The sequence below is a fragment of the Natrix helvetica genome (assembly GCF_964273705.1).
Source record: "Natrix helvetica genome assembly, chromosome: 1".
In the NCBI taxonomy this organism is placed as follows: domain Eukaryota; kingdom Metazoa; phylum Chordata; class Lepidosauria; order Squamata; family Natricidae; genus Natrix; species Natrix helvetica.
The window spans coordinates 330,590,786-330,616,027 of NC_138548.1; positions in this window are offsets into that span (position 1 = coordinate 330,590,786).

Here is a 25,242-nt window from a genome sequence, read left to right on the forward strand (position 1 = left end):
CAGTATGGATTCCTAATAGATTCAGATAGTCTTTATAGTTTAAGGATTTGAATTTGCCACATGCTATTTCTGGGAATCTTAAGCCTATATTACTTTTCTCATAAAATTATCTGGTTTCTTGAGCAAACTACATCTTTAACTTTAACTATTAAGGCCATAACACTGTCTTCCAGAGGTGGTATTCAGCCAGTATTGACAGGTTCTGGAGAACCAGTAGTGGAAATTTTGAGTAGTTCGGAGAACCAATAAATACCACCTCTGGTTGGCCCCGCCCCATCTATTCGCTGCCTCCCAGAGTCCCAGCTGAGCAGATGGGTCTTCCTGTTGCCCTGCACAGGAGAACAGAACTGGAAAGCAGGTTAGTGGGGTGGGGAGGGAATGGGGATTTTACAATATCCTTCCCCTGAAGTGGGGTGGAAATGGAGATTTTGCAGTATATCTTTCCCCTGTCATGCCCACCAAGCCATGCCACACCTACCAAGCCATGCCCACAGATCCGGTAGTAAAAAAAATTGAATATCACCACTGCTGTCTTCCAATATATTTTAAAGAGGAAAGTAGCCAATTTTTAATAGAAAGCTCAGTTGAAGTTCCCAAAATAAAAAAAGAAAAGAAAAAAAGAAGTAAACCATTCTTAAATGGGTGCAATATGATGCAACCAAAATAGGCCACCGTATTGCATGGTTAATTAAGTAGTGAAATAATTTGCATAGGAAATAAGTATTCTATAACATCACAAGTTATCAGTAACAGCTATCCAAATCCTTAGAACTGACTGGAGGCTACAATGTCATACACTGAACTAACCAAAACTAAAGTTAAGCATTATGGAAAGCCAAAATTCTGCTTTAATTCATCCTATAAAAACAGGTTGGAAACAAAACATGTTACATAGTGTATCTTCACTTTTCATTAGTGTACATATAAATAACTTCAAATCCAAATAAAACTGACTGATGTGGGAAGAAATTGAAATAACTTAATGAGGATATTCTCCTGTCTATTTGTATATATTTATATTATTTGAGAAGGAAACATTTCCTATAGGATATATGTCAAATTCAGACATAATGGAGTTCATGAATCTCACTCCTTAGGTATTTGAGTGCTCAATGTGGGAAAAAGATCAATACATCACTTCCAATTATGTACCCTTCTTAATGCATTTTGTATGTGTATGTTCACTTCTGTCATAACTTCATTGTATCTTACCAAAAACACCTGGAGATTTTCCAGTAGATCAGGGGCCAAAGCTTCTACAGAATGGCTACTGTCAAGAGAATTAGAAATGAAAATTCAGATGCAATGTTGCATGCATCTCTGATGCATTTGATAGATGACTTTTCTGCTCCAATTGCTATTTGAAGAATCAGCCACTAATTTGAATCATGATATAATACTAGCTTCCTCTTCTTAAATGCATGTCCAAGAATTTCAAACCAGCACCACTGTTGATTATCTAATATATCTTGATTGGACAGAGATGTGGAACAATACAGAAGTCTGAACCTGAGCTCAGAAAAAAAATGTTTCATTTGCATTCTGAAGAAGTTTAACTAACTCTGTTTAGTCCTATTTTTGGACTTCTATGGCAAATCTTCAGGTTCTACAATTCCATGATTCTAAAATAAGCTGAAACTGTCTTACCTGTAATGGAAAATAACTGTCCTTCCAATTCATATGCATATTGTAAATGTGGGTTGCCTATGAATTTAACTAGTAAATGTGAGCTTGTGTCAACTCCTGCACATCAACTCATAATGGAATCAATATTTACTGTACTAATTATTGTGGAAATATTGTTTCATTAGCCAATTATAAAGCTATGATACATTCACTAGACTTAATTATGAGGCAATTTAAGCCAGATTCTTAACATACCAATTTTACACATTGAAACACCTAAAACAAGATGTTTGTGGTCATTTTCAGCTTATAAAAGATGTATGTATATAGCTAGCTTTCCCTCCCCCTTGGCTAAAAATAAATCAGGTAGAATTTCAGAATAGAAGGTAGAATGTAAATCAGGTACAACCAATTTCATTGTATTTATTTTGTACAATGACAATAAAGGCTATATATATGCAATTGGATGGTAGAATAGCTTAAGATAATAATCTTCACCAGCAGATCGATATTCACATTGGGAATTTATGCAAGTCCTACTCAGTAGTTCAATTCCTAGTCAAATTGCAGGGTTATTATGGTCATATATTTGGAAATATTATATATGTCACCCGAAATTCCTTGGAGAAATGTTGTGATGAAATTACAATGAACAGATTACACTGATTCACTTCACTTTAGATTTTTGTGCAGTTCATAAATATAGATATAACTCTACAAAACTACATTAAAATTGCAACTTGAGGAAAATATGGAAAAGTTTTACCATTTGGCATTTGTTTTACGCCCCCCTCCCAACATCTCTGCATTGAATAATATTAGGTGAATTCAACTTAATGGAGGTTTTTAAAATGTGGCCCCATTTTTTTCTTCTGTCCATAGCCAATTATTTGTTTGAGTCAGTCAGCCCTGTTTTTCCAGTGACTGGCTCCATATTGTAATATCCATGGTTTTTTTTTTTTTAAAAATATCCTGTTCAGTCTTCTGCTTTGTGTCTGTTGCAATTTAAACTTATTTTTGTGGATGTCTTTTCTGCACTTTTATAAGGTGTCATGAAAAGAGTGGGTGGCATGTAAATATTGTAAATAAATAAAATAATAAAATAAAATATGTACTTTTTAATCTGTTGCCACATCTGCCCATTTTATTGCTAGATACTGAGTTTTGATACCAGGATATGAAATATGAGCTTTTCCACAATACTAATGAGATATAATTTTCCTGCAGGTGTTCTTCACTCAGTGTGAGCTTTATTGTGGGGATGTATCCCAGATGGCTGCAGTCTATCTCATCTCCTGACAGTTCCAGCACTACAAATCTCTGTGTTGTGGGATGATCCAAAAGGAGAAGCTCACTGGACTCACAATCACAGCAGATCTTCCCATTTCAACCTCCAATGGAACGCATTGCTCTTTTGTAAATAGCAATAGCTATTTACAAAAGAGCTATAAGCAAAGCTTATATACCGCTTTACAGACCTTTCTAAGCAGTTTACAGAATCAGCCTATTGCCCCATACAATCTGAGTCCTTATTTTACCCACCTTGGAAGGATGGAAGGCTGAGTCAATCCTGAGCCTGGTGAGATTTGAACTGCCAAATTGCAGGCAGCAGAAGTAGCCTGCAGATACACCGTCTCTAAATGCCTATCCTCTCTGTTTTCTCAGAAATCCCAGAAAAAGCCTCCAGATGACATCTGCAAGTTCCCTTAAGACTGTCATATACAATTGGTCTAATTCTGGAGAGTTAAAAAAGAAAAATTCAGGGAAATCAGGTGCTCCTTACACATAGTTATCTTAAATTTTAATCCCTGTTTCATCCTTTGCTCTGATTAAGTCCTTTTGAAAGCATAGCTCCCCTTTGGGGAGAAGTCCAAAGCAAATTTTAAAGCTTTGTCTTCTTATGTCATCCCTATCACCCTACCATGTCATCCTGCTCCCTCAGAGGTGGGTTTTTGCCAGTTTGCCCCGGATCTGGTGAACTGGTAGTGGTGGCGGCACGAGGCTCAACGTGTGTGCGTACAGAATGGTAGTTAAATAAATTGAAACCTACCACTGGCCTCCCCGCTTTGCTTTTGGTTTGCTTTCCTTTGCTTTTAACCTCCAACGTGAGCCTAACTTTCTTTTATATGTAGCTTTTCTAACTTTCTTACTGCAGATATTTGCGACTTACTAGTATGTCTCATTGAGACCTAATTTGACTTAGTGTTAAGACATCAAGCTAGAAACCAGGAGACTGTGAGTTCCAGTCCTGCTTTAGGCACAAAACCAGTTGGGTGACCTTGCCTTGGGCTAGTCCCTCTTTCTCAGACCTGGGAAGGAGGCAAGGTCAAACCACTTCTGAAACACCTGGCCAAGAAAGCTGCAGGACAAGTCCAGGCAGTTGCAAGAGTCAAAAACTAACTTGAATGCAATTGTAACTTCAAAGCAACAGGCTTGAAATAAATAAATTATACCTCCTTGGTGAATATTTTTTCATCTTTCATTTCCTACACATGTCCCTTTTGTTTTGTTTTTTTTCAGAAACTCCATATGCATCCAGAACAATTTCTTAAACTTTCACCCTCCCCGCCAAAATTAGAGTTGTATATGATCGCACTTCTAATATCTTATGCTTTAGAAGTTCCCAGCGTCCCTGGGCTCCCTTTTATCTGAGAACTTCTGTCTAGGGATTCTGCTGAACTTGCTCTCCTGAACATTATCTACAATCTACAATGTATACTCTAATTTCTCTTTACTTAGTGTCTTGAACTACCAAGATGACATGGTTATTTGCTCCCAGAGTTCCCACAGCTTTTATCACCTCGGTGAGCATCAGATCTAGGAGAGTCATTTTTTAAGTCTTTTCTTCAGGTTTTTTTTTTTGGAAAATCAAACAGCCAGCTAGACCCCTGTGGAATTTGGGACACCTTTTTTCCTTGGTAATTTGTTTTCCAGCTAAGGTCTGAATAGTAAAAAAAAAAAAAAAATCCCATTATCATCATGTTTTTCCTTTCTGAAAGTTCTATAATCTAATTCAGGAAGGCAGATTTTCTGTTTGGCTTGGCAATCTATCTTGTACCGCCATAACAATATCTTCATTGTTCTTTTTCTTTATATGTTTTACCCCAATGCTCCCAAAAGATCTTGGATTTAAATGTATGTGTGCACCTCCTGTGTATATAATGCAACTCCTTTCCTCTTTCCCTTATGAATAAATTATCAGTTTCATTTCATTAGACCCCCTCACATCCTGGACATAAATTGTTTCAACTCCTACTCTCAAAACAATGCTATAGAATACTGCACACAGAATAACTAGACACAAGAACAGTTTTTTTTTCCCGAAAGCCATCACTCTGCCAAACAAATAATTCCCTTACCACTGTCAAACCATTCACTGAGACTGCATTACTATTACTAATAATCTTCTCATCGTTCCTACCACCCATCTCCTCCCACTTATGATTATATGACTGTAATTTTGTTGCTTGTTTCCTTACGATTTATATTGTTTCCTAGTATGATTTGATTGCTTATATTACCCTATGACAGTGATGGCGAACCTTTTTTGGCTCGCGTGCCACAAGTGGGGGGAGTGCAGGGGGGTCGAGTGCGGGCGTGCCGTACCCATAATGCAACGTGCAACCCCCCCAGTGTGCATGCGCGCACAACGCGCAACCCCCCCATTTTTACATGCTTTTTTCGCCCTCCCCAGGCTCCAGGGGCTTTATAGGAGCCTGGGGAGGGCAAAAGGAGCCTCCCACGACCCCCCGGAGGCCCTTCGAAGCTTCAGGGACCGTCCGGAGGCTTCCCTGAAGCCTTCGAAGTGCTTAAAACCACCCTCCAAGCAAACCGGAAGTGACTTCCGGGTTGCTCGGAGGGTCGTTTTAAGTGCTCTGAAGGCATCAGGGAAGCCTCGGACGGTCCCTGAAGCCTTCGGAGCGCTTAAAACCACCCTCCGAGCAAACCGGAAGTGACTTCCGGGTTGCTCTGAGGGTCGTTTTAAGCGCTCCGAAGGCGTCAGGGAAGCCTCGGACGGTCCCTGAAGCCTTCAGAATCCTTAAAACGACCCTCCGAGCAACCCGGAAGTCACTTCCGGTTTGCTCGGAGGGTGGTTTTAAGCGCTCCGAAGGCATCAGGGACGGTCCCTGAAGCCTCCGGGGGGGTGGGGGAGGCTCTTTTTGCCCTCGCCAGGCTCCTATAAAGCCTCTGGAGCCTGGGGAAGATGAAATATAGCTTTTAAAAAGGTGAACTCAGCTGGCCCGCTGGCCAGCTGACAGGGCAGCGCCTAGCGTGCCCTGACAAATGGCTCCGCGTGCCACTTGTGGCATGCGTGCCATAGGTTCGCCATCACTGCCCTATGACTATCATTAAATATTGTACCTTATGATTCGTGATGAATGTATCTTTTCTTTTATGTACACTGAGAACATATGCACCAAAGATAAATTCCTTGTGTGTCCAATCACACTTGGTCAATAAAGAATTCTATTCTATTCTATTCTATTCTATTCTATTCTATTCTATTCTATTCTATTCTATTAATAATGTCTATTAAATCATATTAAGGCTTTCAACTCTTTCTGCCTGTTGATGTGCATTAGTAGAGAGAGACACTGGAATTCTTAGGTTGTGTGACTTGATTCTTTCCTTCCTACATTTACTTTCCTCATTATTGAGTTATTTTATTTCAAGTCTGTCATTCTTTTTCTTGAGATTTTCTGACAGAATTTTTTTCTGCACCTTCTGCTCCCTCCAGCCAGATCAGGTCTGCAGAGTGACTTCCAAAAACATTCTTCCCAGTTTTTGTGATGTTCAATGTACCCTTTGCTAGGAAGTAGTCACTTGGAAAGGCATCTCATTACCAGAGTAGTCAAGCTACTCCTGTTAGCACAATCTAAGTAGCCAGTTTTTCATTTCCAATATTTTCCTCTCTCTTCTTAGATCATCTCCTTCAACAGGAAAGGGTGGAGAAAACACCATCTGTATCTCCAGCTCCTTCCTTCTCTTGCCCAGTGCTTCACAATCTCATGCAGTATCTTCAAGCCTATGTCTGCCTTGTCATTTGTTCTCACATGGGTCCGTGAGAAGAGATATTAGGCAACAGGCTGAAAGAGACTTGAAGTCCTTCTGTCTCATCTCTGTCAGAGTTTGTTGCAGAAAAATAAAATCCAGAAAGGACACACAGATGACTGATTCAGTTGGATTCATTAACTTCTTTATATACATCATAACAGATGAAAAAATGTACAATACCAATAGTAGATTCTTTTAACATGATAGAAGTTACAAGCAGAACACAAGCAGGAGAGACCAGTTTGTTTCCAGAGTTCAGAGCAGAAGCTTCAATTCTTTGCACAGACTCAGAAGGTTGCAGGGTAAACCATGCCCTGGCCCCTAGCTGTTTCAGCTCCCATTGGCTGACCTTGTTATCATGTCTCTCCCAGTCATGAATATTCTAACAATCTCAAATATATGCCCAAGCAGCCAGCAGACGATTACAGCTTTAGTCCATCTAAAGAGTGAGAGGCCAATCACGACCATTCATTGTTTTTTTTTTCCTTTTAGGGAAGCAGCAGGAATATTTCCTTTTGTCAAGCTTATGGAGTCCTCTTCATCAGAGTGCAGGAACCGGAAGTTAAGGGGATTTTTAGTAAAATGTTTTTTATCTTTTTTAGGGGGTTCCAGGGTGGGGGGGAGGGCTAATCAGACCGGGAGGAGAGCCAGTGCCGGACAAACAGGTGAGTCTAGGAAGGACGGGGATGCGGTGGAGGGGGGGAAAATAAAGGTCACTCAAGCAGAGGGTTGTCCTATTACAACGGTCGTGGGGAGGAGGGGATGCGAGGACAGGATAAGATCCCAAGGTCGGTTGGGAGACCGTGGCTGCTGGTTACGCCCGGTCGCTTGTACCAACCCCTGCAGTCTAGGTGGACAGGAACTACAGAGCCAGGGCCTGCGGCTGATGCTCTGCAATGCAAGGTCTGTTACCAACAAGGCCCCCCTCATTAATGAGTTGATCTCAGAGGGGGAGCTAGACCTTGCAGGGATAACGGAGACCTGGTTGGGCCACGAGGGTGGTTTACCCCTCGTGGAAATGTGCCCACCAGGTTTCCGGGCATTCCATCAGCCCTGGGCCCTGGGTAAGGGTGGTGGGGTGGCGGTGGTTATTCGGGAATGTTTAGAGCCGAGGGAGTTCACTGTCCCTCAGATACCCGGGTGTGAGTCCCTTGGTGTGAACTGGGGCCCAGGGAGGCAGTGGGGCTTGCTGATTGTATACTTGGCTCCTCGCTATGCATCAGCAGCCCTGCCCGAGCTCCTCGAGCTAATCTCAGCGACGGCAGTTGAGACTCCCAGACTTTTGGTCATGGGGGACTTCAACTTGCCGTCAACGGGAGCGGCTTCCGAGGTGGCTCGGGAGTTCATGGCTTCCATGACGGCCATGGACCTGACCCAATTAGTTCAGGGCCCCACTCACGAAGGGGGCCACACACTGGACCTCATTTTTGTATCTGAACAGTGGACGAGTGATCTGGGAATAGGGGACTTAGTCATCACGCCCCTGTCATGGTCAGATCACTCATCCCTCCGGCTGGACTTCCCTGGCACTATCCCCCACCGCGAGGAGGCGGAACCAGACTCTACAAGCTGGTACCGCCCCAGGCACCTGATGGAATCGGACAGATTCCAGACGGAGCTTGGGCCAATACTTGTAGCCCTGTCCCGCTCCCGCTCCGAGGACCTAGTGACTGCCTGGAATAGGGCGACGACTGGGGCCTTGGACCGGGTTGCGCCTTTGCGACCTCTCCTGCGACATCGACCCACCTGGGCTCCTTGGTTCACTGAGGAGCTAAGGGTGATGAAGCGCCACAGGAGATGTCTAGAGAGCAGGTGGAGGTCCTCACGCTCCGAATCTGATCGAACACAGGTAAGAGCCTATTTGCGGACTTACCTTGTGGCAATAAGAGCGGCCAAGCGTAGATATTGTGCCGCCCTTATTGCGTCCGCGGATAACCGCCCTGCCGCCCTGTTTCGGGTGACCCGCTCCCTTCTATCGCAAGGGACGCGCAAGACACCCTTACAGGGAAGAGCAGAGGAGTTTGGGGAATATCTCCAGGACAAAATCGATCAGATCCGGAGCGGATGGACCTCCGTCAGTGGACCAGACGAGCCGTCAACAGCGAGTCTTGAGAGACCATTCTGGGAGGAGTTTGACTCTGTTGCCCCCGAGGATTTGGACAGGTTGCGTGGACGGCTGCGGCCCACCACATGTTCAATGGACCCGTGCCCCTCCTGGCTGGTACTGGCAGCCTGGGAGGTGACACGAGGCTGGCTTCTGGGCCTGGTGAACGCCTCATTGGGTGAGGGATACTTACCAACCGCCTTGAAAGAGGCGGTGGTGAGACCCTTGCTCAAGAGACCTTTGCTCGACCCAATGGAGCTAGCTAATTACCGTCCAGTCTCCAACCTCCCCTTCTTGGCGAAGGTTGTTGAGAATGTGGTGGCGCAGCAGTTCCCACGACACCTGGACGAATCCGACTATCTAGACCCACGCCAGTCCGGCTTCCGACCCGGGCACAGCACAGAGACAGCCTTGGTCGGGTTGGTTGATGATCTCTGGAGGGCCAGAGATAGGGGTTGTTCCTCTATCCTGGTCCTATTAGACCTCTCGGCGGCTTTTGATACCATCGACCATGGTATCCTATTGCGCCGGTTGGAGGGGATGGGAGTCGGAGGCACCGTTTTGCGGTGGTTCGGCTCCTACCTCTCCGACCGGAAGCAATGTATGTTGACAGGGGGGCAGAGGTCGTCCCTGAGGCCACTCACTTGTGGAGTGCCACAGGGGTCGGTCCTCTCGCCTCTCCTGTTCAACGCATATGTGAAGCCGCTGGGTGAGATCATCCGTGGTTTTGGGGTTGAGTACCACCTGTATGCTGATGATACTCAGCTGTACATTTCAACCCCAAACCACCCCAACGAGGCTGTCGAAGTGATGTCCCGGTGTTTGGAAGCCGTCAGGGTCTGGATGGGGGACAACAGACTCAAACTCAACCCCTCCAAGACCGAGTGGCTGTGGGTACCGGCACCTCGATTCAGTCAGCTGACACCATCGCTGGCCATAGGGGGCGAACAACTGTCCCCTGTGGAGCGGGCGCGCAATTTGGGCGTCCTCCTTGATGCCCGGCTGTCAATGGAGGACCATGTGGCAGCCGTGGCAAGGGGGGCGTTCCACCAGGTTCGCCTGGTGCGCCAATTGCGCCCCCTACTGGACCGGAGTGCCCTGCGCACGGTCACTCATGCGCTGGTGACGTCTCGCCTGGACTACTGCAATGCCCTCTACATGGGGCTTCCCTTGGGACGCATCCGGAGACTGCAGTTAGTTCAGAACGCAGCCGCGCGGGTTATCATGGGGAGTACACGTTACTCCCACGTAACACCTCTCCTGCGCGAGCTGCACTGGTTGCCTGTGGCCTTTCGGGTGCGTTTCAAGGTATTGATTACCATCTTTAAAGCGCTCCATGGCATAGGACCTTGTTATCTGCAGGATCGCATCCTACCACACACGTCCCTGCGACCTATCCACTCACACAGGGAGGGACTCCTTCTGGTGCCGTCCGCTAGGCAATGCCAGCGGGCGACACCTAGGAGTAGGTCCTTCTCTGTGATGGGCCCAACCCTCTGGAATGACCTCCCCCCTGATATTCGAACTACCATCGACCTCCGTTCCTTCCGTCAAAAATTAAAGACTCACCTATTTCAATCAGCTGGCCTGGCACTCTCTTAGTTTTACCTCCTGGGGATATATTTTAATTGGGTTTGGGTATTTTAATTGGGGATGTTTTTAGGGTTTTTATGGTATATTTATTTCTTGTACAGCCTTATCTCCTCCACCCAAATGTATTTAACTGTTTTATATTATTGTATTTTTATCTGCATTTGACTGTACACCGCCCGAGTCCCTTTTTGGGAGAGGGGGCGGTTTAGAAATCCAAGAAATAAATAAATAAATAAATAAATAAATAAATAAATAAATAAATAAATAAATAAATAAATAAATAAATAAATAAATAATAAATCAGCTGCTAGTTTGATGGAAATTGCTCTTCATCCAGAGGTCTAGAAGCATGGATGGTGAAGCCCTGGAATCTCTTCTGAAGCTCCAGCTGGTCTTCTTGACTGCATTGCATCTTACCTTTCCACAAGATCTCAATGCATCCAACTCTTTCCTGATACATTTTGTGGTGAGGAATGAATACATTCCCCTTTATTTTCCCTGTTCATTGGCTTCGTGAGCTCAGATGTGAAATCTCTTTCCACGTCCATTTGGGCCACTTTCCCTCTTAGATGACTATACTGAAGCTATATGGTGATCATGACACCAAGGTACAGGTAAACACAGGAGAAGCCAAATTGCTCAATGGAGGATCTTTAAAATGCTACAGTTGCTCAGTATTTAAATATACAATTTAAAAGATGACAAGAATTACTTGATGTCAGTGCTTTGATCTACCATGCTGCACGCTGATCAAATTAAAGACATTTTTGGGTTTGCGATTTATCCCTAATCCATAGGTACTTCTGGAGAGAACAACCCAAAGTGGATATGCACACAAAGGAGCTGCTGAAGTAGCAACCTCACCCTTACAGAGTGTGCCATGAGCCATTTAGTTGATGAACTAGATGGAGAGAAGCTACTATTCCATGGAGAATGTAGCTACATAAACAATTGCACTTGGGAGGTGGACTCTTCATATGCTGGCCATAGTACTATCCAAATATTTTTTTATGGTTACATTAGAGTAGTGGTTTTCAACCTGTGGTCCATGGACAACAGGGATGTCATCACAGGAGGTCTGTGAAGGTTTAAAGAAATGTCACAATTTAAATATTGAGTTAAGTCTAGGGGTCCATGACCATGGTGCATAGCCACAAAAACTATTTAAAGGTGCCCTGTGGTGAAGAAAAGGTTAAGAATCCCTGCATTGGAGTATATAGCTTCTTACAGCAATCTGGCACCTACCCATTTCTCAATATTCTGATAAATAACAGTCTAAATTGGTAACATAAGATGGAGCTCATCTGCCATCCTACTGTATGTGTTTGACAAAATGCAGTCTATTTTAGGAACTGACCTCAAAATGTTGCTATCATGACCCAAATCTTGAAATTCTAATTAGATTAGTGTTGGGAAGTGACAGCAAATATGTCCAGATATGTGTTATCTAAATACATTTTGTCCTGAGAGATACAGAAATGTGTATTTAAAACTGCCTATTTTAAGAATGTTTGAAATAGACCATATCACCATAGAAGATACTTACCAGTTTGCCCTGCTCACTTCTTTTTTATAAGTCCCTTCTACCCTTGACATAAACATACCTATATTTTTCCCATCAGTTGCTAGTGGCTACAATAACATATAATGTGACTGCTTTTATCAAATTCCATTGAAGTCTGGAAAATAGTAGCAACCTTGTATGTGAGAATGCTGAGTAGGTACATGATGACTGAGTGGCCTTGGACCAGTCATTCTCTCTCAGTGCAACTCTCCTCACAGGGTTGTTGTGGGGAAAAACAGCGGGAGGAGGATGTGTTGAATACGTTCACCACTTTTCGTTATCTGTAAAAATAATAAAATGGGATGCCAATTAATTAATAAATAATGGTACTTTAACAGACATCTAAATCAGCTTGGGAGTGATCTAGGCATCTCATAACTTTATTATAGTGGATGAAAGTTCTTTTTTAAAAAGCATTTTTTATAACTGTTGCTGAATTAAAAAAATTAGGTTGATATAATTCTTGAGATTATTTTTTTTTCAATTTTAGCCATCAGTTGTTCAATTTATTTTGTAAAGCTGAAATTCCTCAGCAGTCAGAGCTTTTAGAGAAATAAACTGAACAAAGTTGAAATGCATTGCTAAAACTAAGCTTAGTTATTTATTCAACAGCTGGGATAATAAGGTTGAAAGTTCTAGCAAACCAATAGAGAGTCATTTTGAACAATGTGGTTTAGTTTTTCTATAAGGCAACAACAACAAAAATCATTGTGTGTACACTAGAAAGTTTAATGAATGTTTATTATAGCAATCCTGCTTCTGACGAAGAAACTTGGGAGTTGAAATATTAGTTTGTATAATTTAGTCGTGTCCTATTATTATCATATTTAGATAAGAGCCTGATGGCACAGGGGTTAGAATGCAGTGTTGCAGGCTAATTCTGCTGACTGCCATCAGTTTGATCCTGACCAGCTCAAGGTTGATTCAGCCTTCTATCCTTCCGAGGTCAATAAAATAAGGACTCTGATTGTTAGGGGCAATATACTGATTCTGTAAACCGCTTAAAGAGAGTTGAAAGCACTATGAAGCGGTATATAAATCTAAGTGCTATTGCTATTGCTACTTCAGGCTGATAACAGAATTGATGTCTCTGGATTAATTGCTGTCATTAAAGATGTCCATAGTATATGGACTCTGTCAAGAAATTTAGGAATTGTGGATATTTCAGGCACCTTAGTTACAGCAGTGGGTTTCAAACAAAATACTTTTTGCCAATTTTTGAATTAGTTTTTTTGTTCCTCCAAAGGTATGAGAAGACTCTCAAACAAAAGATTTTGCAGCTGTTCCTCTTATAAAACAATTTATCTGAGTCTTTTTACTTTTTTCATTATTATTATTATTATCATGTTTGCCAATTTGAAATATTATTGTTTTGTTATATCTGTTGCATTCATTATACTTTTCTTCTGTTAATTAATGCAGTGCAATAACATTTTTAAAATGAAAGGGGAAAAAACGAAATAGCTAGACAGACACAAAATGCTAAGCAAAAATAAATCTTAGCTTGTCTAAACAATCTTATTTCCTGGTGTTAATTTAAAAAAAGATGGTCACTCGCAGAAAAGCAGAGGAACGTGAAAATAAACCCCTTAATCGAATTGATAATCTATTGCTGATTTGATTCAAATATTTTCATGAACCATTTAATTGTTTCAGTTGGCCTGACACATGCCTTGCACCCTTCTGTGAATCATTGTTTTCTGTCCCTGCCCTAGGATATGCTGTCATGCCGTTATTTTCCTGTTATATTTTGTTCAAGCTACTTTATCCTTTTTTTAAAGAAAGAAAGAAAGAAGACCTTGTTAGCAAAAAGCAAAGGTGGGCAATTTAGTAATTGTTATGTACATTTATTTGTGCGTGTTTGTTTGTTTGTTTGTTTCGTCAAGCATGAATTGTATAACGGATATAAGTATAAACATGATTATGAATACATGAAATGAATGCAAGTAGAAGGGAATATTAGGACAGGGACGGTAGGCATGCTGCTGTGCTTATACATGCCCCTTAAAGATCTCTTAGGAACGGGGTGAGGTCAACAGTAGACATTCTAAGCCCAGGTTTGCAAAAATCACTTGCATTGTTTTCAGTTAGAATAGCACTGATCAGGATAAGGTAACATTCTGATCTGCTGTATGTATATATGTATGTATCAGTGGTGGGTTCCAGCCGGTATGCCGCGATATGGGCGTACCAGTGGCAGCTGGAAGCAGCAGCCACCGTACCAGAACAGTGCTTTGGAGGGCCCACCCACCCACCCTCATTCCTTACCTGAATTTAAACCAACTGGGTGATTTGCGCAAGCAGCATATGGCGTCTGTGTGACCTCCGCTGAGCAGCTGGAGTGTCGCAGGGTGGTGGGTGCGCATGTGTACCCAGCGCGCCTGCCCATGGTTGATGCCTGGTCCCGTCGCAGCATACCGGTTGCGACGGGATCTGGAACCCACCACTGGTATGTATGTATGTTTGCGTATACAAACATTCAAAATATGAACTTCTTTTTTGGTCAGGCTTAATGAATAAGTATTAAAATGAATTCCCGGATAATTTTATTTTAAAGTATTAATTTTCTTGACTGTGTTTCTTATTGCATAATTTTTCAGAAGCAGACTTTATGTTTTCCATAAATTTCTCCAATGGGAGAAATATTAAATTTGTAGCTGTCTTTTGAATGCATATTTCAAAACTTTTTTTTCAGGTGCAAATTTCACCAGCATTTTTCATCAGCAACCTTTTTTTTAACAGTGGAGAGACAGACATTACTGGATCTGGTTTGGCTCTGCCATATGTACCACTGTAGAAAGTGTATTTGCAGGCCTCACAAATAGGCTCCTCCTTAAATCTATGACAATTTTCTTTTATATCTATTTCCAATAACACATTTCATTCTGTGTTCCTATCCATGCCTCTCAAGCTTCGTCATCTTTTCCTATGTACTCTACATACAGACGGATCTTAAAATCAAGGAGCCCTTCAGATGCTAGAAAGACAAGTTTGAAACCTCGTGCTAACATGCAGCTATGGAAAACCTTCTCCCCAAACTGAAAAGTAATACACTCTCTTCCTTCCCGTAGGTTAACTCTGAGCAATTACAATATGTCCTGTGTCACAGTCAGCCAATACATTGCCCGAGTGACTCAAAGAGCTGCAGTAAAAATTTCTAAGCTTTGCCGCACAAGATTCATTGAGGCTGTTTGCTTCCAGTAGAGCAGAACAAACCAATAAATTTACTTTGGAATTGACCATATGAGAGAACCACGTATTCTGATGTGTGTGTGTGTGTGTGTGTGTGTGTGTGTGTGTGTGTTATATTTGTGCTGATAAATAGATAAAGGGAGACTCTATCAGCACAAATACAACACAAATGTAACAAAGGCAACATTGAAAATATGGTTTTCTGCCTGAATGGTCTCCTGGTGTGAGCCGAAAGACAGAAAAGGGAAGCAGTGTGTTCCCTCCCATATTTAGGCATACCAGGGGTTGTGACACCTGGTAAAAAACTAGCCTTGTTTTTTGATTCCAGCTATTCACTGCTGACATGAAAGGCCTCTGCCTTTGGGAAGCTATGGAATTAGAGCTATGTTGAAATATAGCAGATCACAGGTCCAAGTGTATTAGGCGAAAATCCACACAGAAATATCACTTCGCTGCCACTTCAGAATAAGTAGGGAAACATATCTTCCCATGTATATTTGATCGTCCACAATGGAAAATTTCCACCATATAAATTAGTTGTTGATACAAATGTTTGTCTGTCTCAGAATGTGAAGGAGGTGAAAAGTTCCACCATTTTCTACAGAAAATGAGGAAACCAACCTGTGTTACTGTCTGTTCTGCCAAATGTCAGGGCAGTGATAAACTTTTCTTTGCTACCTTCTGGGACGAGGCTTTGTGGTATCAGAAGCAGAACATCTAGATTCAGTCACAGTTTTGTTCCATATAGTACCAGCCTTGTGAACTCTCAAGTTCTCAAGTTTCCTCTTTCCGTGTGTGTGTGTGTGTGTGTGTGTGTGTGTGTGAGAGAGAGAGAGAGAGAGAGAGAGGGAGAGGGAGAGGGAGAGAGAGAGAGAGAGAGATATGCAGTAAGACATGTGAAGATCTGTACATTGGAAAACAAACAAAATAATCGCTTCACAAACGCATGGCACAAGACAGGAGAACAAAACCATTAGGACAAGATTTTAGCCATCCATCTGCATTCAAAAGACAAAGGTCACTCTTTCAAAGACAGCAAAGTCCACATTCTAGATGGAGAGGACTGCTGGTTTGAAATCCATTTACATTAAGATTGAACAGCCCCCTTTCAACAGAGGGGGAACAGTGGTGAAATGCAATTTTTTTACTGTTGGTTCTGTGGGAGTGGCAGGGGAAGGATACTGCAAAATTTCCATTCCCACCCCACTCTGGGGTCAGCCAGAGGTGGTATTTTCCAGTTCTCTGAACTACTCAAAATTTCTGCTACCAGTTCTCCAGAACCTGTCAGAACCTGCTGAATTTCACCCCTGAGGGGGAGGGATATGACACCACCTTTCAGCACACCCATTCTCCATCATTCAGTCAGAATTGAAGGAGCTTCTTGGATGAGAAGTGAAGCATCTTCAAGGAAAAATAGAAAGTCCAGTTGTCTCTTGAAAAAAGCAACTTGGGATAACCATGACCTGGGTGACTGAGAATCACTATAGACAAATGCCTGCCTAAAAACAATATTTAGGAGTAATGTCCCCCTCAATAATAAGGTTCTCTCATCAAACAGGAACTGGGAGTATGAAGAGATCATCTCATCTAGCTTGGATACTTTTTAGCACACCAACTCTACCCTGGAAATAATACAATCCAATTTGTTCCCAGGTTTTTGTGTGTCATTTCAAAAAGCACAGGGGGGGGGGGGAATGAAATGTTTGCTTTGGTGTTCATCAGAAGAATGTAAAATATGTAGGAAAGCTACAATTATGAATCGATCAAGGGTTACAAATGTCACCGCTTTTGAATACATATTTTTGAGCACTTTAAAAATAATTCAAGTATGTTCCTATAATTTCTTTTGCTTTGAACAAAGACCCTTCTAGTACAGCACATTTGATTGTCAGGGACAGGGACACTTTAGAAATGCACAAAAGATGGTGTGTGTGTTTTTCCATTAAAAAATAGTGATTAAGCCCGTGTACTAGTTACGATATAATGAGAGCAAAAAGATACAGTCTCATCATTATTCCATATGATTATGCAGTAAAAGTAGAGAATAGAATAATGAATTAGATTTGATAAATACAGTGCCATGAAAAGTCTAGACTGAAATTTCTGGCATCGTTAAAGCAAGCAAAATTTCCCAAAATACAAAGAGCAGAAGAAAGCAAAATAGGTGCCTGTGACATACTCAAAGTAGTTAAAGAAGGATAGGGAGCAAAAAAAAAGTTCCAGAACAGAGTAGGAAGAGACAAGGCGTTACACCCAGATAAATAGTCCACGAACACTGAGTACCAGAATGAAATGGAAGGACAAGTGATTTGTTTAAGAAAAAAATAGGAATCATGCAAAGATGGTCCCAGCGAAGGTCAAAGCTGGAGGAAGATAATACAAAAAAGAGATGATGGAAATATATGGAAGAATGGTACATTAAAAAAATTTAAAAATCAATGATATGTACAAAGGTTTGATCCATGAGCAAAGGCAGATACTCTGAAATGCAGAATTAAAGGGTTCTAACCATATTGCTAAGAACGAAATTGTAGATATTGATGAAATACTAGCAGAATCATTTCAAATAAAACAAGAAGACGCAATTAATATGTTGCAGTCAGTTTGTAAGCAGATAAGGAAAACAGAGCAGACGCCAAGGGACTGAAAAAGATCAATTTATATCCTAATTCAAGAAAAGGCAATGCTAAGAAATGTTCAGGTTTCAGACAAACAATTGCACTTACCTTACATGTTCATGATTTAACCAAATTGGTTCAACTATACATGCATGAAGTGACAACTGCCAGATGCACCACTGGTTCCAGACGAGGCACGATACTGAAAATTACACTGCTATTATCTGATGGGGACATATCTACAGGGATATCTTCAGGGACATGATGGCTCAGCAGCTAAGACGCTGAGCTTGTCGATCAGAAAGGTCGGCAGTTTGACTTCCGCTTCCGGGACCGAATGGCGACGGACGTGTAGTCTGCCGATCACTCCCTTGGCGGGCTCCGAAAGGAGCACAGGAGACTCGAACAAAGGGTCTCCTGCCGAAAGGCGACTTGCTGGGACCCCCCACAGAGGCGGCAGCTGGTGAGGGTGTTTTTCCCAGCTTCGCCTAGGCACCAGGGAGCAGTGGGGGAGCGAGTGACGTCGCCTCTTCGCAGGAACGGCCCTGGGAGGTTTTAGATCAAAGGAGAAGCGTGGCTGAAGGCTGGAGGCGTGGATCCCACCTGGTGCTCTTTGTTTACTTTGAAAGAAAGCTACAGATATCCGTGAGTTGGTGTGCTCTGGCTTTTGAAATGGAAATTAGAGGGGGGTGGCTCCTCTATTACCCCCCCCCCCCACGGAATAAGTGGCATTTAAAGGGACTCTCTCAGAGAGGGAGAATAATGACTGATTAGTTACTTGGACAGTGAATGAGAATGGCTTTTTACAATTGCCAGAAATGATTCTAAAGCTGACCTTCATCTTTAAAAAACAGGGAAAGAAAAACTTTTTGTGACTTCTCTCCCTGCGGAAGGAAGGGCCAAGATGGCACCTGCCCTCCTCCCTTTGCCTACATATGAATGAAACTTATCCTTTGAAACTGCTCCCAAAGAGAAAGTAAAGAAAAGTGGATTGTTTGCTGTACTCTCTCAAAGGGAAGCTGGGACCTCTTTCTGTGGCTCTTCTGAGCTTTGATTATTGGAATCACTTCTTGGATTATCTCTCTATTGGAATTGTGGATTTCCCTGCTTTTATTTGCCTTTTGAGGCCAGCTCCGCTGTGGAATCCCCGGACACCATTTTCTCTGGAAAGGATTTGCATCTCTGAACCTAACCAATGGCTGCAAGAAAACCACCGACTGGCAAGGCGCACTCAGCTCCATCATCTGCTGCCCCCAGCCCCACAACGCAACAGTCTAAGATCACCTCATTGTTGCAGAAAGGAGGGGCTGGAGAGGACACAAAGGAACTATCTGTTAGATCTGGGCAACGAGAGAACAGACTGCGGACATGAAGTGACTTAACAGCTCTTTATTAGTAGTAATAGTGATCCAGCTTGCTCTGTGGTCGGAGGGTTCCCCTTTTATTGGGATCGGGTACACCTCTCGACCAATCAGAGCGATACCTGTTTCCCGCTGTAGCAGCGGACCAGAGAGGAGACTTGTACCGATATATGTTAATATCTAACACCCCTCCCCTCTTAGACGGAACATTGCAGTTTGTTATGTAGTCCTTAAGGTATGTTGGCGTTTGCCTTACTCGGGTGGAACGTCACAGTTCGGGTTGGTCAGAAGTAGTTGCAGGATCAGTTGCTTTCTTTGTTTCGAGTTCTGGGGTTTGCAGGCTTTCGTTGCTTTGGCGTTCGGAGGTCTGCTCGCTTACGTTGCTTGGGGGTTGTTCCGTTTCGCGCTCGACCTCTTGTTCTGTCCTGGGCTCGCAGGTGTCGTAGTTCTCTGTGTTGGGGCTCTCGAGTGGCTGACTTTGCATCGGTAGGTAGCTTTCGTTCTCGGTTCGTAGGTCTGAGTGCGCCAGGCGACCCCGGAGTTGATCGATGTGCCTTTTCCAGTTCCGCCCATCTTCCAGTTCTAACAGATATGATCGTGGACCCGTGATGCCAATGACCTTTGCCGGCATCCACAATGTTCCCCCTGCATAGTTGTGGGCGTATACCGAATCCCCTATGCTAAAACTCTGAATTTTGCTTGTGGAGTCTGGGGGTGCTGTGGCAGAGTAATTGGGGTGAAGACGGTCCAGGTGAGACCGTAGACGGTGGCCCATGAGCATTTCAGCGGGGCTCCTACCCGTCGTTGCACTGGGGGTGATGTGCTGAATTAGGAGGTAATGGTCAATGCGTGTTTGCCAATCACCTGGACCCATCCTAGCGAGGGCCTCTTTTGCGGATCGCACCATCCTCTCCGCCTGTCCATTTGATGCCGGATGGAATGGCGCGATGAGGGCATGCCGAATTCCCTGACCTGCTAAGTACGTTTCGAATTGCATGGCTGTGAATTGGGGCCTGTTATCGGAGACCAGGAGGTCGGGCAAGCCATGAGTGGCGAAGTCGCCGTAGAACCTTAATGACTGCCTCTGCCGTGGTTGAAGTCATTAGGACTACTTCTAGCCATTTGGAGTATGCATCCACAACTATAAGGAAAGTCTGACCTTGAACTGGCCCTGCGAAGTCGATGTGTATTCTCGACCAGGGTGCTTTCGGCTTTTCCCATTCTGTGGCGGGCGCTTCCGGGGGTGCTGGTCTCGATTCTTGGCATGGATCGCAAGTGGCCACCCACTCCTCTATCTCTTTGTCCATGTTTGGCCACCAAACGTAACTTCTCGCTAAAGCCTTCATCCTAACGATCCCCGGATGCCCAACATGTAATGCATCTAACACATTTCTACATAAGGCATAAGGAATAACAACTCGATCCCCCCACAATAAACAACCTTGTAACACTGAGAGTTCGTCCCGTTTCGACCAAAACACTTTGAATTCCGGGCCCACGTTTCCCTTCGGCCACCCCCTCCAAACCCAAGTTTGAACTTGCTTTATTATAATGTCTTTAGAGGAGAACCTTGCAACGTCGCAGGAAGAAACCGGTCCTGAGTCCAAACAGTCAATGAGCAACACCGGTACTTTGGGAGTGGGGTCTGGCAAAAGGTCCGGTAGTGGGCAACGGCTGAGTGCGTCTGCGTGTCCTAGAGTGGAGCCCGGTTGATGGATTAACTTGTATGAGTACGCAGCCAGGAAAACAGTCCACCTGGTCATGCATGGAGAGAGGGAGACTGGAGTGGGGCGGTTTCCCGCCAAAAGTCCCAGCAGCGGTTTGTGATCTGTAATTAGTTCAAAATCGCGGCCGTAGAGGTATTCATGGAAACGTTTTACTCCAGCTACAGCAGCTAACGCTTCCCTGTCCATCTGGCTGTAGTTCCTCTCGGCCGATGAAAGAGTCCTAGAGTAGAAGGCGATGGGTGCTCCGTTCCCGTTAGGCATCCTGTGGCTGAGGACTGCGCCAACTCCAAAAGGTGATGCGTCGCAGGTCAATACCAGCGGTAGGGTCTGGCTGTATTGGACTAACAGCGAGTCAGTGGTGAGCAGGCGCTTTACTGCGGCAAAAGCTGCTGCTTCGGATAGTCCCCATCTCCATGGTGCGTTCCTCTGGAGTAGTCGATGTAATGGCTCAGCAACGGTCGCCTTCTGTCTCAGAAAAACGCTGTAGAAGTTAAGTAGTCCGAGGAAGGCCTGCAACTCGGTCTGATTTCGTGGTGTGGGGGCGTCCTGGATCGCCTTAATTTTCTTTGAAGTGGGGTGTATTCCCTGACCATCGATTCTATAACCCAGGAATTCTACGCTAGGCACGTTAATTTGGCATTTTTCCTTTTTAAGGCGGAGACCCTTCTCTCTGATTCTGGCCAAAACAGTTCTGACTCTTTTATTTAATTGCTCCTCGTTTGCAGCGGACACCAAGATGTCGTCGAAATAAGGGACGACTCCCGGTATCCCTTGCAAAAGTTGCTCCATGACGCTCTGGAACAACCCTGGAGCAATGCTTACGCCGAATTGTAGCCGGTTGCATTTGAATGCTCCTCTATGTGTCACTATAGTTTGGGCCTCCGCTGTGGCGCTATCCACGGGTAATTGCTGGTAAGCTTGTGCCATGTCTAACTTCGCAAATATCTTTCCTGGCCCCAACGAGTGCAATAAGTGCTGTACTACTGGCACAGGATATGCGCTTTGTTGTAGCGCGACATTAATTGTGCATTTATAGTCCGCGCAGATGCGGACTGACCCGTCTGGCTTAACTGGGGTCACAATGGGAGTTTCCCAGCGCGCGTGATCCACTGGCTCAAGGATTCCTTGCTCCACTAGCTTATCTATTTCCTTATCTATTTTTGGGCGGAGTGCAAAAGGCACTCGTCTTGGTTTAAGTCGGATTGGCGCCACTTTGGGGTCTAAGTTGAATGAGATTGGTTTGCCCACATACTTACCAAGACCGGGGCTGAACACATCCTCGAACTCCTTAAATATATGCTCAGCGCTGCTGTTCTCCACGGCGTTGATCCCTGTGACTTCTAACCCCAAGGCTTCAAACCAATCTAGTCCTAGAAGGTTCTGTAATGGTGCGCTGGCGATGGTCATGGGCAGCTGGGCTACGATGTCTTTGAAGCGGATCTGGAATGTGCCTTGGCCCACGATGGGGACTCGGTTCCCCTGGTAGTCTCGAAGCAGGATGTCTGGAACGCGTAGTTGGCTCTTTTTGAGGCTAGGGATAGCCTGTTTCATGGATGCCCATGAAATGATCGTCAGGGACGATCCTGTGTCAACTTCCAGCTCGCAAGGTGAGCCCTCCAAGAGGACTGTGACTTTCAGCTTTCTAGGCCGCTTGGTGCGGACCTGACTTATTGTGGTGAGATACGTTCGCAATTCCTCTCTCTGGGTCAACTCTATCTCAGCATCTGTATCCTGAAAATACTCTCGTTGAGCGTCCTGATAGAACGCTCTCTCAGCTCTTTGTGTGTAATCTCTCTGGGGATACGCTCGCTCAGCTCTTTGGGGATTTTCTCTCTGGGTAAACATTTGTGGATTTCTCTCTGGGCGCCCTTTTTGATTTCGCCAAGCCCCTGGGTTGGGCTTCTGTTGGCGGTACATAGGTGGCTGCCGTGGGATGTGCCCAAGTTTGTTACAGTGCGAACAAACAACGTTCCTGAACCTACAGGTAGACCGGGGGTGATTCCCTCCGCAGCTTGCGCAGGGCGGCAAACGGAATCCTGGTCTCCCCCCAGGCCTCATGTGACTGCTCCGCATCAGGTGACTGTCCTCGAACTCGGGATCCTCGTAGTCGGGGTTGGTGTCCTCGTAGTGAACTCTGGTGTGCCTGGGTGCTGGCTGGCTCGTGCTGAAACCGCGTTGTATGGTCACCGATGATTTCTCCGCTGACTCTGATGCCCTTGCTTCGTTGAGTGCTATCTGTAGGGTTAAATTTGGGGTTGCCAACAGCTTCTTTTGTAGCGAAATGTCTCTTAACCCACAGGCAAATTGTGCCAGGATATGCTCGTCCAGATCCCTGAACTCGCAGTGAGTTGCTGCTTTACGCAGGGCTGCAACATATTGGTTGATTGATTCTCCCGCCTTCTGGTTCCGCGTGTTGAATTCCTGGCGGCAAACGTGGCGGGAAGGTTTTGGCGCGTAATGAGTCTGTAGAGCCTGTTGCAACGCCGTCCATGATACCGCTTGTATCGGAGAAGGCGCAGTTAGGTCTCTGGCCGTGTTGAAGACCTCTTTTCCACAGTAGCCGAGGAAGATGTTTTTCTTTCGGGCATCGGTTATCCCCGTGTATTCGTTTGCTTCGAGAAAGCAATCGAAACGAATCATGAATGCCTCCCATTCGTCGTTCGCTGGGTCGAACGGAGCGGGGGGAGTGTGCATCGCCATCTTCTCTAATTTGAATTTGCTGCGCTGCGGTGTCCTGAGATGGCTGCCGGAATTTCTGCCGAATTCCTAGGCTGGATCAAATCCGGAGATTCTGAAGTAGCGTTCTTCGTCCTATCTGTCTCTCAATCCCACCCTCGTCGCCAATGTTAGATCTGGGCAACGAGAGAACAGACTGCGGACACGAAGTGACTTAACAGCTCTTTATTAGTAGTAATAGTGATCCAGCTTGCTCTGTGGTCGGAGGGTTCCCCTTTTATAGGGATCGGGTACGCCTCTCGACCAATCAGAGCGATACCTGTTTCCCGCTGTAGCAGCGGACCAGAGAGGAAACTTGTACCAATATATGTTAATATCTAACACTATCTGTTATGGAAATGTTTAAAGAACTTAGGAAGGGGCAGAATGAAATGAGGAAAGAAATGGCAGAGGTTAAAGAAGAGCTCAGAGACGTTAAAGAACATATTGCTGGGAATAAGCAAAGAATTATGGTGTTGGAGGAGAGAGCGGCGGAGATGGGAGAGGAGCTTAAAACAACACACAAGGGAAACGCAGATGTAGAAAATTTTCTGACAAAAATAGAATTTGAAAGAATGTCCTTTTTTCTTAGATTCCAGAACCTGCCAGAGGAAGAAAATGAAGATCTTAAAGAGATTATGAGCACAATTTTAGCAGATTATATTAAGGGAGATAAGAAACAATTATGGTGGGATATGGATCTAGCATATAGAATAAACTCAGCATATGCCAGAAGTCACAATGTTCCCAGAGAGGTATATGTTAAATTTGTCAGGAGATCCACAAGGGATGAGGTGCTTGCAACCCAAAGGGAGAGACCATTGAAATACAAAGAGTAACAGGTCACCATTCTTAAACAGATCCCCAAAAAAATAAGAGAAAGAAGGAGGAAATATTCCCCCTTATCAAAAAAAAAAATTATACAACATGGGGGTCTGGTTTAAGTGGTTGTTACCAGAGGGGATGATGGTCTTCTGGGAGGGAAATAGGATCAGAATTAATACAATTCAAGAGGCTGAAGCCTTTATTAAAAAGAATCTCCCCCCCCCCAGAGGAGGAATTTAGTGGGAGTAGGGAAAAGGACAGCAAGATGCAAGATAAGGAGGGGGGCGCTGAGGCCCCTCCGGGGGGGGCAGGGAAAAAGAAGCAATATCGAAAAGGCTTAGATCACAAAAATGAATGTATTTGGAATAATTGTAATTGTTGATACTACAAAAAGTAACAGAGAAAAAATAGTAGAGTACATGTTTGATAATATTGGTTAAATTTGTTCTGATGCTTTCTTTTATATTTTATTTTTAAGATTGTTAAATCTGTGAGTTTCTTGGGGGGATTTTCGCCACCAGTGTGGAAGCTGCAAAAAATTTTCTGTACACCCTTTTACCCTTCCCTATATATTTTAAAACCAATAAAAATTTTGCAATAAAAAAAAGAAAGGTCGGCAGTTCGCGGCTCGAATCCCTAGTGCCCCGTAACAGAGTGAGCTCTCATCACTTCTCCCAGCTTATGTCAACCTAGCAGTTCAAAAGCATGTAAAAATGCAAGTAGAAAAATAGGGACCACCTTTGGTGGGAAGGTTACAGCGTTCTGTGCACCTTTGGCATTTAGTCATGCCAGCCACATGTCCATGGAGACGTCTTTGGACTGCGCTGGCTCTTCAGTTTTGAAACAGAGATGAGCACCTCCC